A 13,409-nucleotide genomic window follows, 5' to 3' on the forward strand; every position below is an offset into this window, starting at 1 on the left:
AGTAAGATGGCATGAGACCTAAACTGAAAACACTCCCTCCTCAGCATAAATAAGCAAATAAGACTCATTGTGAAGTCCTCCAAAGCTAACTATGAATCCAAATTAGCTTCCTCAACTAAGGCATTCTTTAGTTATGTCTGTAACCTAAAGGGAAAGGTTCATATCTGTGTCAAACTGGTAGTTAATGATACCACACATACTAAGTCTGTGGAGCTGACAGCCTCTATGAAAACTTTACTCCCCATTCCCTGACACTCTTACCCCAAGCCATGCCTGCCACCTGTCTTCTACCCTGTATCCCTAAAGAGCAGGTCATGAACACCCTCTCTAAGGTCAAAAGTACAACATTCATGGGATTAGGAAACATCCCAGGCTGCTTCTTACATAGGCTCAAACAAGAATTAGCTACACCATTGGTACTCTTTTCAATCATAGTCTAAGCACTGGCTTCATCTCAGTGGAATGGAAAAAGGCCACCGTTATCCTCTTGCACTCTGCACAAAGTTGGTGCTTCCACTGACCCTGGGAACTATAGACCTATTAGCCTGACTAGACTTATCTGCAAGGCCATGGAGAGAATCATCATGGACCTTATCAAGAAAGACACTGGTAACCTCCAAACACATGACCCTACTCAATTTGGATTTATGAGAGGGAGATAATGCCTGTTAAACCTTGTGGACTTCTTCGAGACAGTCACCAAGGCCCTTGGTGAGTGGAAATCTGAGCACACAGCCTACCTAGACTTAGCCAAGACTTTTGACACTATCCTCCACTCAGCCGTAATTGACAAACACACCCAGCTAGGTATCAACCAGTATATCATTAGATGGCTCGCTAACTGGCTCAGTGATAGAACACATAAAGTCAAAATAGGGGAATCCACCTCCAACAGTAGACCTGTAACCAGAAGTGTTCCAGATGGATCAGTCCTGGGAATTCTACTGTTTGGAATCTATTTCTCTGAAGTGCAAGCTAAAACTAAACATCTCTGGCTGGCAACGTTTGCTGATGACTGCAAACTGGGAGCAGTTAAAGAATTTCCAAACAATGTCAACATCCTTCAAGAGGATCTTACACAAACAAATGACTGGTGGCAAAATCATGGCCTTAAACTCAATGCCAAAAAAAAGTACTATCATCCCTTTTGGTAAGAGTGATGTTCCTACTAGCTACCACATCAACAACAACACTCTAAGTATGCACTCAGTGGTGAGAGACCTGGGCACAGAGGTTGACAGCAACCTTACCTTTGATCACCATGTCTCCACAGTGGTAAGAAGGGCATTCTATATTGCTTATCTCATAAGTAAGGACATTGCCTCCAGAAAAAAAGAAGTTATAACCTTTGTGTACTCTTCCTTCATCAAGCCAATAATTGAGTACAATGCCCCTTTTGGTATGTACCTCTCAAGCACCTACAGCAGTTTGAGAGACCACAAAGGTTCTTCACAAGGATAATTCAAGCTCTTTAGCATCTGTCCTTTGAGGACCATCTGAAATCACTGTCACTTTATTCTGTTTCATACAGACTGCTCAGATGTGATCTCTGCCTTGCATATAAGGCAATCTCTGACCCTGATTTATTGGAACTGCTGCATATCCTTAAGTCAAATGTTACATGGGTTACTTGCTCCAATGGCCTTAACCTGGTATATGACATTAATAGAATCAGCTGGAGGAACAGATTTGTCTCCTAGAGGATACCACACCTTTGGAACTGACTCCCACTTCATGTCAAGCATTGGCCCTCTTCAAACACAATCTGGATGTTTGGATTGGTAACTGTAAATTCACCCAGGGGTTCCATCTATGTTCCTTTTGGACAGGGGTGATAGGTGCTGATAGTGGAAATAAGGCTAAAACTTGGCTAGGCTTGTAAGGGCCCTAGGGTAATTATCCTAGTAAAATCCTATGATCCCATTATCCTATGTGATAAATTGCATTAACAAAAGTAACAATGGACTTGTACATTCTGCTCTGTCTGGAAGTGTTTTTGGATGTCACTGAGAACTTGTGATGCAAATAATAGTATTGTTAGTAGTAGTGTTTGAGTTGCTGGAATTAATGCTGATTCACTTTGGTACAGTTTTGCTGTATGAAGCATTTAAAGTTTTTGATTTGTGGTTCTTATTACACAGTCAATGCATTGGTCACATTTTAAATTCTGACTAATAGTTCCACATAGCAGTTTACTGCAGGAGTTGTCCTGTATGGGACTATTGTTTAGACAGTAAGACAGTTTATAGTGAATTTTGAGTTACATTTTTTTTATTTCAATTGAACAGGGATTATTATTATTAATATTATTATTTATTTATTTATTTATTTATTTATTTATTTATTTATTTATTGCATTTAAGATTGACTGTGAAGTTATTTCTTGTCAGTCAGTACAGTCTTGGTAACTATTTGGAGTTCATTAGAGATGTTCCTGAAATCACAATTGTAAAATTATCTCCATATTATACATTAATACCAGTCTCAGTTATCTTGTGCATATAGCTGGTTAATATGTTAAACACTAGTGGACCTAAAATGGCTTCCTGTTACATGCCATTTTAATGGGCTGGAATGTGGAGTAATTATGTTGCTAATGCACGCCTTATAAATGTTGATCTAGATAATACTAAATCCATTGTATTCTGGTTGTTTTCATATCTAATTTAGCTATTCTGTCAACTCAGAATTCATGTGAAACTGCATCATATACCTTTGCTCTAACAAAAAGGAAACAGCAAACACTGATTTTGCATGTGATTACTACTATTTGGCACAAACAATGCAGCACAAGAGATTATATGAGGTAGCCATTCATTTGCTTGTGAATGCAATTTTCTAGGATTTTTGAAACAGATGATATAATTACTGCCTGTCTGGTACTTAGAAAAATCAACTGATGTTGCACCTTTATGTAATGGGACAATGTATGATTGCCTTCAGATTTAGTTTCTTTTTATATAAAGGGGCTAATGCATTTAGGGTAAATAGGAACATTTTGTTAAACAGGTTTAGCACTACCAAGAGGCAGACTTTCAGTGGGATACTGCTTGAATTCACTTATCAGATGCTTAAATAGTTATGCCTTGTTTTCTTTAAGATCAACCTTATCTGGAAGATGATATATTATATATTGTAGTTTTGTTCCAAACTTCATATGTGAGATTATCATGCCAGACTGATAAATGATGTTTCGAAATGTTATTAATTTCCATTCTAATATTTCTTGTTTGTCTGATTAGTTGTCTGCTCTTGTTGGTTGTGAACCTAACTGTTAAAACAATGAAGGTTAATTGGAACATGGTATCTTTTTTTATTTTATTTGCTATTGTTTATCAGAAAGTTTGACTGGACAAATGCCCATGGAGCTTTTGGCTGAAAAGCTCCTTAGAAAAATCTCATTTTTTTTTTATTCCCAGGGTTTGCTGTTGTTAGCCTAACATAATTGTTAGAAAAATATATATTCACATATATGCTGCTTAGGAAAATATGTATTCAAACATTTAGACATATATAAGTTGTGTGGTCAGATATATAGAGAAATGTGTACTTTAGACAGGAATAAATGTGCTCAAATCTATATGGAGAGCAAAGGTTGAAAAATAGTATAATATGTAATGCATTTAATTCTGTTTTACTAGAATAATAGTAGAAATAAACTTGCATATTATTGCTTGAAGCATAAGCTGCAGTATAATTAGAAACTTGGCCTTGGCAGCAACCAGCTCGGCCTGGCTCATGTCTGTCAGTGAAAGATTATTTTGCAAAGTTAGAAAATAATGAATCTGTGTGCATGTGTATCTTTTCCTGCTTCCACCAGAAGAATGGCCTTGTGCGCACTATCAGAGATAATGTCCAGCTGGTGAACAAGAAAGAGACAAAGAGAAGCATTAAAGAAGACATGCACCCATTGTATTCGAACTAATCTAAGAGCCTTGAATTGGCTACATCCTCGGAAGGACATTGTGACCGACCAGGTGCTTTGCAAGGCTGTAATATTCTCATGGGAAAGTAACTTTCAAAATTGTAATATCAGCATTCTTTCTATGAATGATCATGATGTAAAAACCCTGTCACTGACCACGTCAGTGAGGTGGGCAAAAGCTGATTGCAAACAATATAAATGACATGTGTTTCACTAATAAAACTAGACAAAATTCTGTACAAGTTTGTGTATGGTTTTTTGCCTCCTAATGTACATTAGAGTATTTGTAAATTAGATACTTGAGTTTCCTGCATTACTGTCTGTTATTGACTGTCATTTTAAAAATGCCTAATGATTTTTACAGTCTGATTTTAACAATTTATTTAACATTTTGGTCCTAATCGTGCCGGAATTCCCTTGGTAAGCTGCAGGTCACAGAGTGGATGGGTGGTTATAAATCTGCGCAGGAGAAGCTGCCAAACCAAAATGGTTCTTCTTAAAGTGAAAAGACCTCCGACTGAATTGTTGTGTGTAAAGAGGCTGTCCACTTTCTGATCTGTGGCTGAAAAGCGGAAGACTGGGCCCCAAGAAAACAAAACAGCAGTAAGCAGGAGGCTCAGGTAAGAAGAATTTCCCTCTTTGTCTTTGTTTTAGATCAGGGACCAGGTTACACTGTGCTATTGCTAAGGTTTGTGATAGCAGGGAGAGAGAGAGTCGAAGTATTGTATCTTGAGTCATAGATCAGGGAATAACAAAGCAAAGTAAACAGTCATTCTAGACACTACTGTGGATATGGGGAAATAAGATACCACGTGGTACAAGAGAAGGGTTACGTAACAGTCTTTTTAAGACATGGGAGATCAGTGCACTAAGAGATCACGAGATCCACCCCTAATGGATAATGTGAAGCATATGCAATTGCAGTAAGCAGATAATGTGAGATATTTTGCAAAATGTGTTAACAACTATAAATTTAATAGTAAACTAGATAAACTTTCACTAGTTAAACTCCTTAAACAAGCTTTAATCTGATGCAGGGCGTCAGGCAAAAGAAAAACAGCACCAACTAGGCATACCTCAAGCACATAGGTGGATTGAGGAAGCAAATTGTAAAAAACAAAAGCTTAAATTCTGAAACATTTTTAGACAACAGAGTGAAAGGTCTAACAGACAGAATCTCTAAAAAATGAAAACTTAGAGCAGACTGGACTTGCATTAATTAATGCATACAACAGAAAAATGAGACAGTAGATGGATATTATGCTAGATTATTAAAATGCTTTAAACAACAATTAAAAAATACATTTTTAAAAGGTTGCATTGCCTCTGTTAGTAGCTTTATTACAAGGCATATGATAGATCACTGAACAAGCAGGCTGCAAGCCTTACTTGAGTATGCTAGACGTACTGAAAGACACTTTAATAGTAAAAGAAAAAGGCACAAGTCTTCACTGCTGAAGACGGAGCTGAAGTATTTGTATTACAGTCAGGTAAAAGGGCATCTAGCTAGGGACTATAAACAAAATAAGAAAGCAATGACAGAAGATAAAGGAGATGTGGACTGACTATATGATAGTGATAATAACCAAAAATCATCAGGAAAGGTTAATAAACAAAAAAAAAATGTGAATGTAGTAGAGGGAATAGAGGAAGTACAAACAGATGTAGAGGATAAAAATGAAAATAAAATTTTAGATTTAGCATTGTTGAGCCTGGAGCTCTATCTAGCAAATACAAAACCAGAAGTAACACTTCTGGTGGAGGGAAGAAAGGTCAAATTCCTGTGTGACTCAGGAGCGTCACGGACTTTGATACACCCCTCCAAGTTACCAAAACATTCTGAATCACCTGATTATATATTAGTAAAAGCAGCAAATGGACAGCTATACAGGGAACCACTTTCCCATAATATAGCAATAACTGACCCTGTTTCAGGTATGACTCAGAAAAGTAAAATTGTAGTTTCTGCAAAAATATCCAGTAAACTTACTGGAAAGAGACCTTGTGCAGATATTTGGCATAGCAGTAGTTCCTACCATGCAGGGTATAAAAGCACAAAGACAAATGAATGCTTTTGTGGTGTGATCAGAGGGTGAAGCCTATTATTGGTACAGCCAGGACCTAGTTATGATTGGTCCAGGGGCAGTAACCAAAGAACTGATAAACGTAGCCATCAGTAAGGTACCCTCCCTTGACACTGATCAGCAGCACTTGTTACATTGTACTCCATACTACTGTAGCACACCAGGACCTGATAAGAAATATAAGTAAGAATCCTGCTGACAAATTAATATTACAAACTTTATGCTGGGATACTGAGGGAAACAGTGTAGTAAGCTGTTCATTACCTCAGGAGTTCATGAGATTGTATAAGTCCAATAGACTGCCACATGTCAGCTTGACAAAAAACAAAAGTGTTAAATGGGCAGACTTAGAAAAAAAGGTAACAAAATGGGAAAACAGACTGATTTAAAAATGTCAGGACAAGGGATATAAAAACAAAACTGAATTGGTTGACACAGACACATACAGCTGTACACTTGCAATCAAGTAGGGACAGCTGATTAGCATTTTTATTAAAAGAAAAAAAAGAGGCCTTGTGTAAAATTCCAACAACTCTGTGGTCAACAGGCAAGTTAAATGTAGGGCTTATTCAAGTAGCAGGACCAGTTACAATTACCCCAAAGTCAGCTTTTAGACCACAGAAAAGACAATACATTTTGGAAAAGAATGCAAAAGTAAAAATTAAGCCTATAATAAGCAGCATTACTCAAAAAAGGAGTACTGGTAGAATCTCCTGATTCACCATGTGATACACCCCTATTTCCTGTTAAAAAAGCAAACGGGGAATGGCAGATGGTACAAGATTTATGAGCTGTAAATAATGCAGTAATACCTAGAGCACCTACGGTGCCAGACCCACATACCTTGTTAAATGATTTAAAGCCACAACAGAAGTATTTTACTGTGGTAGATATAAGCAATGCTTTCTTTTCAATACCTATACATCCTGATAGTCAATATTGGTTTGCATTTACATTTCAGGGTAAAAGGTATACATATACTGACTACCACAGGGATATTGTGAGAGCCCAATAATATTTGCACAAAAATGGCTAGCAACCTGGCAGGGTCTACCCCACCAGAAGGTAGTCAAATTTTACTTTATGTAAATGACATCTTGCTAGCAGCACCCAGCAGCAGTGCAGGGTGAATACAGTAGCATTATTAAAATTTTTAGTAATACAAGGACACAAAGTAAACAAAAGTAAGTTACAACTTTGGGAAAAAAACACAGGTTAGATACCTGGGATATGTGATATTCAATAAAGGTAAAATACTAAATAATGGGAAAGAAAAAAGAAAAAAAACAGCAATTTTGCAAGCACCCAAACCAACAACTAAAAAAGAAATAATGTCTTTCTTAGGTACAACTAATTTTTGTTGAAACTGGGTACCAAATTATTTTACAATGAAAAACAAAAGCAGAAATGGCTTTCTGCAGGTTAAAGCAGTTAATAGCTTCTTCATTAGTTTTAAGACTTCCAAGTTATCACAAACGTTTTTTTAGACCATAGATTGTAAGCAATGGTACATGACATCAGTATTAAAGCAACAACATGGGGATAAGCAATGCCCCATAAGCTTACTATTCATCACAGTTAGACCCAGTGGTGCAATCTTTGCCTCACTGTGTACAAGCAGTAGTTGCAGCAGCAATGGCAGTGCAGGCTTCAGCCTCAGTGGTGTTATTCCACCCTCTCACATTGAGAATGCCTCATGCAGTTGCAATAATTCTGCTACAAGAAAAAGTTGCATACCTTTTTCCTGCTAGACATCTTTCATGTATGACCATACTGCTGAGTCAACCTCATATAAACAGTTAGCTTTACCTAGACAAGATCTTACAGATATGCCCTTGGATAATGCTGAGGTGACATATTACGTGGATGGCTCATGCAGAAGGGGTCCTACAGGGAAAAATCTGGTGGGGTATGCAGTAGTTACAGACACTAAAAATTTAGAAGCACAAACTTTGCCACACAACTTGTATGCTCAAGCAGCAGAACTGGTAGTTTTGACAGGAGCATGTATTTTAGTAAAAGGCAAAAGTAAACATATATACTGATAATCAGTATGCTTTTTCTACAGTGCATGTGTTTGCACAACAATAAAGAAAATAGAGGGATGATTACATCCAGTGGAAAACCTATTAATCATGCGCAATTTATTTTGGAGCTATTAGAATCTATTCAGTTGCCTACCAAAGTAGCTATTTGTAAATGTGTAGCTCATACAAAACAACAGGATAAGATTTCAAAAGGTAATGCACGAACTGATGCAGCTGCAAAGCAAGCAGCCTCAGACTCAGAAACTTTATTTTTGAATGAAAAATTACAACCCTTTGAAATTTTAGATTTAGACATGTTAAAAACAATGCAAATGCTTACTACAAAAGCAGAAAAACAAAACTGGGTAAAACAAGGTGCAATTTTTGAAAATGGACTGTACATTTCCAAAGGGAAAAAAAAAAAAACAATATTGCCGTCTAAATTATTTAGATATGCAGCTTTGTTGAGCCATGGGCAGAGCCATGTCTCAACAGGGGGGATGGTACAGTTAGTAAATAGAATATTCCAAATATATGGATACATAAATTATACAATAAAATTTTGTGCAGCTTGTCACACTTGTAACAAGCACCATGCACAAGGAGCATTTAAAAACAAGCAAGGGAGTTTCCCTACACCACCATATCCATTCCATACTATTTGTATGGACTTCATAGAGTTGAATAAATGTGAAGGAAAGAAATACTGTTTAGTGATCATAGATATGTTTTCAAAATGGGTAGAAGCTTTTCCAACCAGGAATCCAAATGCAGCAACAGTGGCAAAGGCCCTAGTAAAGGAAATAATTCCTAGATTTGGCATACCAGAAAGAATCTATAGTGGCAATGGGACACATTTTGTCAATCAGACAATTCAACAACTTGGGAGATTTTTTTGGGATTTCCTTAAGGAATCACTGTGCTTACCACCCACAGTCAGCAGGACTGGTGGAGAGGTACAATGGGATTTTAAAAAACAAGTTAAGAAAGTTGATGAGTGAGACTCAGAAGAATTGGATTTGCTGTTTACCTCTAGCATTGCTGAGCATGAAAACAGTAACAAATGTAAAGGGTCTGATCCCCTTTGAAGTAGTATTTGAAAGGGCATATTATGTGCCTCAGTAAAAAGCTCTCATGCCTGCAGAGCTGAAAGCTGACAGTTCACTAGCTAATTATATAAAGAAACTGTTAACAAATAAAACTGTTTTGCAGTTGAACTCTTTTTCAGACAAAAAAAGAAACAAAACCGGAGGCTGTGCTGACCCCGGGGTCCTGGATCTGGCTGAAAGTCATCAAAAGAAAGAACTGGGCGAGTCCAAAGTGAAAAGGTCCGTACCAGGTACTATTGGCAACACCTACTGCAGTAAAAATAGCTGAGAGATCATCTTGGGTTCATTTGACGCACTGTAAACCACTCAAAGAATTTAAGTTGGACAAACATTTTTTAACTGACATACCACAGAAACAGGATGGCCAGAGGCAGAGTGAATAAAAATGCAAAACAACCCCAAAGACATTGGTTCACTGGCCTACTGATCATACATTTATTAACCATGTTTGTAGTGACCTTTTTGTTGTTATGGTTTTTCTTGCATGTAACTACAGAAGTGAAATTGACAAAACGTGATGATGAACTGGCTATAGACTGGCACCCGAACTTCAACACATACCTGGCTATGAAACGAGTCTATACAGAGACTATAAACTTTTCAAATTGCTGGGTTTGTACAGCTATACCAACAGCATATAAAAGACTGTAATGTCCACTGTCCCTCTGGGGATAAAATGAGACTTTGGAAAGTTTTTTTATACAGAAACTGTGAGATCACAGGACAAAATTGCTTTATTTTTACCTGTCACACAAAAAGGAGTTGTATGTTTCTACAAAAGTGATACCCTCCAGGTGGGCTGGAGTAATGGTAATATAACAATGTCTTATAAATGTTACATTAAAGTCAAAAGTCAGGGTACTGTTTGTAATACTAACCATGATTCATATCTGAGTTCAATGAAAACTACATTAAATGCAGTATGTGACAATCCAGTCTTAACTAAGCAATTGTCTATTAAGGATAGAAAAATGTTTCATGCAGGAATAACACGTATTAGTACCAAAGTAATGATTTTATTTGTGGAAAAAAGGCATATAAATGGTTACCTGAGAATTGGTCCGGCAGTTGTTTTTTGGGTTATCTGGTTTCAGCAATAAGACATACTGCAGAATTACCTTTGGGTAAAATACAAAACGTAAGGAAAACAGCTCGAAAATCTGAAGGTCCAGTTAAAAAAACCTGTAAATCCAGTTGGAAAAATCAAAGCTGGTTGAAAAGACCATAATTCAGTGAAAGACAAAAGTAAATTGACTCATATGGACTTGGGCAACAGTGTTATATCCAGGGCAGGAATACCACCAGCCTATGGAGCAGTCAAATCGATCTGGGAGCTGAAAAAGCTGTCAAGAAGTCATGAGCAATTTCCACCCTAGAATTGGTGACTGATAAACTGAATGCAATAAGAACTGTTGTGCTACAAAATCGAATGGCTCTTTACTTCACCCTAGCGGCAAGAGGTGGTACACGAAAAAGAATGCTGTGATTTTATCCCTGAGGATCGTCACGAGACAAATAACCACCTAGAGGTAATTCAGCAAGTATCAGCAATGACTAAACCAGACCCAAACCCACTGACGGACTTTTTCCAGAATCTGTTTGGGGGGGTGGGGTTCCATCCTATTAAACACTTAATTGCTATTTGTGTGGGTATACTCCTAATAGGAGCATGTGTTTACTGTGAAATTCCCTGCATGAAAAGATTAATCAAAAATTTGTTGATATATCTGTTACTAAAACTTTTTACCAAAGTGTTGAAATTGAAAGATTAATTTCAGATGATGCTTTTTCTGAAATATAAAATAAATGACTTACTTAGCTGAAAGTCCTTAAAAAGGAAAAGGCTAAGAAATAAAATGATATTGTTTATGTTTCAAATAGAATGAAATGCATTAACAGGAGGGAGAATGTTAGAAAAATATATATTCACATATATGCTGCTAATATGTATTCAAACATTCAGACATATATAAGTTGTGTGGTCAGATATATAGAGAAATGTGTGCTTTAGACAGGAATAAATGTGCTCAAATCTATATGGAGAGCAAAGGTTGAAAAATAGTATAATATGTAATGCATTTAATTCTGTTTTACTAGAATAATAGTAGAAATAAACTCGCATATTATTGCTTGAAGCATAAGCTGCAGTATAATTAGAAACTTGGCCTTGGCAGCGACCAGCTCGGCCTGGCTCATGTCTGTCAGTGAAAGATTATTTTGCAAAGTTAGAAAATAATGAATCTGTGTGCATGTGTATCTTTTCCTGCTTCCACCAGAAGAATGGCCTTGTGCGCACTATCAGAGATAATGTCCAGCTGGTGAACAAGAAAGAGACAAAGAGAAGCATTAAAGAAGACATGTACCCATTGTATTCGAACTAATCTAAGAGCCTTGAATTGGCTACATCCTCGGAAGGACATTGTGACCGACCAGGTGCTTTACAAGGCTGTAATATTCTCATGGGAAAGTAACTTTTTAAAAATTGTAATATCAGCATTCTTTCTATGAATGATCATGATGTAAAAACCCTGTCACTGACCACGTCAGTGAGGTGGGCAAAAGCTGATTGCAAACAATATAAATGACATGTGTTTCACTAATAAAACTAGACAAAATTCTGTACAAGTTTGTGTATGGTTTTTTGCCTCCTAATGTACATTAGAGTATTTGTAAATTAGATACTTGAGTTTCCTGCATTACTGTCTGTTATTGACTATCATTTTAAAAATGCCTAATGATTTTTACAGTCTGATTTTAACAATTTATTTAACAATAATGTCATTTGTTTAATTTGATGTGATATTCAATAGAATTCCTTCTATAATGTTAATAGTATTTGATGTGCTGTTATGGTAGATGTACATTGATATCATGTGGATTACTTTGTGAGAGTTTAGTTAAACTTAAGTTGTCAATAAAGTTGTCAATATGGTTGTCAAAATATCTTCAAAGGATGTAAAAGAGAACTGAAATCTGGAGATAGTTAGAATATAAAGCTGCTATATCTTCTTTTATTTTGAAGAGTCTGTCTGTCCTGATTACAAGATAGCATGGTGATAGTATTTATCATGCACTTCTATACTTATTTATTTAGTTATTTATTTAATTTGTTAGCCTTACAGAACCATGGAATCACACAATGCCATGTAACCATTTATGCCTTGCTAGGAGCCAACCTTAGACATTATATCCTTTAGCAAGGAACAATATGCCAGTCACATCATGAAATGAATTTATGAATGCCAATTGAATTGTCTAAGTCCTTCTTAAAAGAAGGTAGTATGTCACAATGCTTTATCTGGAGACGAAGTTTGTGCCAGATAAGCGCTAGTAATTGTGTATCTGTGTGCTGTGATTTATTTGCTGAAGCAGGTACAGATCTCTGGCTCTAGCATTGATTGGACTGTCTGATTTGTAGAGAAATGAGAGGTCTTGCACTGCCAAATCCCTGCTGACCAACAAGGGAAAGCATACTAAGGAGCATTTAGGACATAGAAAACAGGGACAAGGCCTCCAGCCTTCTTTGGTAGCTCAGTTCCTAAAAGAAAAATTTTGATCTGCAGACTTCAGCCTCACATACTTCTTTGGAGTCCAGTGTACAAACTAGTACACCATGTCTTGTATAACAAAATGAGCCCAAAGAGGCTCATTTTTAGCAGTACCTTGTGAGAACAGCTCTATAGTTCACACTCCGAAAAGATAGACATGACTGATACTGCACATAGAGCTCAACAAAGTATGTAGTCCTTTAAAATGTTTTCACAGAGACTGAGACCATGATGCATTGTTTCAAGATTAGTAGCACTGATAGCATATGACAGCTTAGCTGATGTTTATAGATTATATCAAGGAATATATGTAATTTTTTTTATAAGTGGATGCTTGCATTTTGTAGTCTGACGAAATCAATTAAGGTGATAGTTCAACTGCTGTTACCGCTACAGAGGAAAAAACAACTAACGGGTAAATTACTATTTAATATTGTTAAAATATAGGAAATATGCTAACCATGAAGTACTTTGTGGGGTAATAGATGGGCGAAGAAAAGGACTATTTTACTGTCTGGGTGATATAGTAGGGTACTTATGACAAATGAAACATGAAATTATAGCATATAGAAGTGTACCAGTTTATTAATGAGAGTATACTATGATATAATCTGTGCAATCTCACTATTTATTTCTTGCATTTGATTACCCGAATAGCTCACTGGAAAATAAGACTGCCCCTTTTCAATGGAAGCTCAAGGAAAAAAACTCTGAAG

The sequence above is a fragment of the Protopterus annectens genome, chromosome 7.part0, assembly GCF_019279795.1.
Source record: "Protopterus annectens isolate FY-2018-M chromosome 7.part0, PAN1.0, whole genome shotgun sequence".
NCBI classification, from domain to species: domain Eukaryota; kingdom Metazoa; phylum Chordata; order Ceratodontiformes; family Protopteridae; genus Protopterus; species Protopterus annectens.